Source organism: Nannospalax galili, unplaced genomic scaffold (assembly GCF_000622305.1).
Source record: "Nannospalax galili isolate Female #2095 unplaced genomic scaffold, S.galili_v1.0 scaffold236, whole genome shotgun sequence".
NCBI lineage: Eukaryota > Metazoa > Chordata > Mammalia > Rodentia > Spalacidae > Nannospalax > Nannospalax galili.
In genome coordinates, this window is record NW_008338710.1 from 2,862,424 (window position 1) to 2,865,738 (window position 3,315).

The following is a 3,315-nucleotide window of genomic DNA, read 5'->3' on the forward strand; positions in this document are numbered from 1 at the left end:
GAGTCTCATTATAGAATCCGGGCTAACCTGAAACCTGCCCCAGGTTGACCTCAACCTTGCAATTTCCTGCCTCAGCCTCCTGAGTGCTGTGACAGGCAGGCATGTCTGTAATCAGCCACATCACTTCATATCATAGTTGACTTTATGTGCATAAAATCATATGGCCTGTGCATTGCTTCTTTTGCTCAGTAATATGTAAGATTGATCCATTTGTTGCACATGTCTCCATTTAATTCATTTGCATTGTTAAATGACTATATATATCAATTTATCAATTTTTTTTGAAGCAGTGTCTCCCTGTAGCCCTAGCTGGCCTGGAACTTGCAATGCAGACCAGGCTGGCCTTGGACTCACAGAGATCTGCCTGCCTCTGCCTCCTGAGTGCTGGAATTAAAGGCATGTGCCACCACTCCCGGCTACAATTTATCAATTTTATAGCTAATATTTCAGTTACTTATTAACAATGCTACTACAAATACTATTAAATATAACATGAACACATTTTCTTTCAAGAATCTAGTAGTTAAATTATAGGGTTACAGGAAATGACATTTTTCCAAAATGGCTTTTAAAATATTTTTTCCATTGAGCATGTTGGCACACTCCTTTAATACAAAGACTCAGAGGCAGAGGCAGGCAGATATCTGTGAGATTGAGACCAGTTTAGACTACATAGTGAGTTCCAGGCCAGCTGTGGCTATAGGGAGACCCTGTCTCAAAACCCCTACAACCCCCCCACCACCACCACTTGGAACTATCAAGGGGTTTTGTTGGTTAGTTTGGTTTCAATCATCCTTTTTTTACAGGTGGGAGGTGTGAGACTGGGACTCACATGGTAGCTGGAGATGGTGTGATAGGTATGTGCCACCGCTCCTGTCTTTAGTTTTGGTCATTCTAGTAGATACATGGTAGTACCTAATTATAAGTGTTTTTTAATATTTTTATTTATTATTTTATGTATATGAGTGTATTGTCTGCATGTATGTGAGTGCACCCATGTCGTGCAATGCCGTGGAGGTCAGAAGAGGGCTTCGGATTCTCCTGGAACTGGAGTTATAGATGGTTGTTAGCTGGGAATCAATCCCTGGTCCTCTGCAAGAGCAATCAGTGCTCTTAATCACTCAGTCCTCTCTCCAATCCATTATGAGTGTTTTAAAATTAACTTCTGTTTCTATATAACACAGAACAAAATAATGCTTAAGTATTAAGTAATTTTCATGCTCCTTGACCTCTCTGGGGTTCCAGAGTTTACTTCACTGTTGAAGTTGTAACTCCTTGGTATGTTACATTTCTTTTTTTTATGACAGGGTCTTCCTGTAGCCCCAGCTGGCCTTGAACTCACAGAGATCCACCTGTCTCTGCCTCCCAAGTGCTGGGATTAAAGGCATGTGCCACCACGCCTGACTACTATGTCACATCTTTTTAAAAAAATATATTTTGACTGAATTTTCATACAGTTCAGTTTCTTAATCATATTTGGCTCTCCCTTCCCTATCTGCATTCCCCCAATAGCCCACCCACAGTACTTCATGCATTTTGCCATATATGTTAAGGCTGATCGAGTCAAGTTCATGTACCCAGATGTCCCCCTGTGTGAGTTTGTCCACTAGAGCCTGTTCAGCCTGTCTAGCATCACTCCCTTCAAAAAGATCAAGTCTCCCTCACCCAGCAGTGATCAGCTGCCAATAATTCCTCACCCAAGTTGTGGCCTCCTGCCTATTTTCCCAGTTCTGTGCTCATTTTGTCTGATAGAGTTTACATGGGTCTTGTGTATGCTGTCACCATTGTTGTAAGTTCATAAGAGCAAGGTCCCAGGAGCCTGTAAGACTCTATTCTCTCATGATCCTGTACCTTCTTCCCTGGTTTTTGGTTTAGTTTAGTTTTGTTTGTTGTTGTTTTGGTCTTTTTGAGACAGGGGTCTCCCTGTAGCACCAGCTGGCCTGGAACTCACTATGTAGACCAAGGTGGCCTTGAACTCACAGAGATCCACCTGCCTCTGCCTCCTGAGTGCTGGGTTCAAAGGTGTGTGCCACCAGGCCTGGCTCTTCCCTAGTTCTTAAACCTTTCCACCCCCTCTTCTGCAATGGTCCCTAAGCCCTGGGTTGGTGAAGTTTAATATAGGAATCCTGTCCAGGGACCCACACTCTGCAGTCTCTTATTCTCTACACTTTGGCTATGTCACATCTTTAATGAGCTCAAGACAGGTTTAAATTATTTTGTCAGTCAGGCAATCCTAACTATTCCAGAGGCTAAGGCAGGAGGATCCCTGGAATCCAAGAGTTCAAGGCCAGCCTAGGAACCAAAAGGAGACCTCACCTCAAGCAAAAAAATTACAATTATTACCTCAACATAGATTGCTTTGGGAGATATGATTTGTAACTCTATTACAATAGAGATCAATTAACTGACTAATTGATATAGACATCAATACAGAGACTGGGATGGTAGCTCATGACTTCCATCCCCCAGAGCCCACACACACTGTAAACATCCAGATATGGTGGCATGAGCTTGTAATGCTTGCCTTGGGGAGACAGAAACTGGCAGATTGTTGAGACTTGCTGATTAAAACCAAGGTGGATCATGGCACTTGAAGAATAATTGCCAAGGTTGTCCTCTGGCCTTCACATGCATTCATGCACATGTGCACCCAGCTTCATGTCATTTCTGTTCAAAACTCTATAGTGCTCTTGTCATCACTAAAACCAGTCATTCCCCCATCTCTCTACAACCTGTCCCATCACCTCTTTGCATTGTATGTGTCAAGCCAGAGGTTTACTCTTTTACAGATATAAAGAGCTCCTAGTTCATTAGAAAAAAATAAATAGAAAAACAGATAGGGTTAGAGAGATGGCCCACAGGGTAATGCATTTACTGCCAAGCCTGATAACCTGAGTTTCATCTCTGGGACACATATGGTGGAAGGAGAGAACCAATTCATACGAATCCTCTTCTGACCTCTATATGCAAGATAAACACATGCCCTCACCCCACAAATAAATAAATGTAATTTTTTTTAAGAAAAAGGGCTGGAGAGATGGCTCAGTAGTTAAGAGCACTGGCTGCACTTAAAGTGGGTAAGAGCACTTGCTGGGCAAGCATAAGGACCTGAGTTTGGATCTTAGAACCCAAGTAACTGGGTGTGGCCACACGTGAGCCTATAACCCCAGTGCTGTGAGGTACAAAGACAGAAGGATCACTGGGGCTTGCTGGCTACCAGCCTAGCTCCAGGTTCAGTGAGAGACCCTGTCTCAACAAATAGAAAATGATTGAGCAGGATACCCAACATCCTCTTCTGGCCTCTGTGCATGCAAC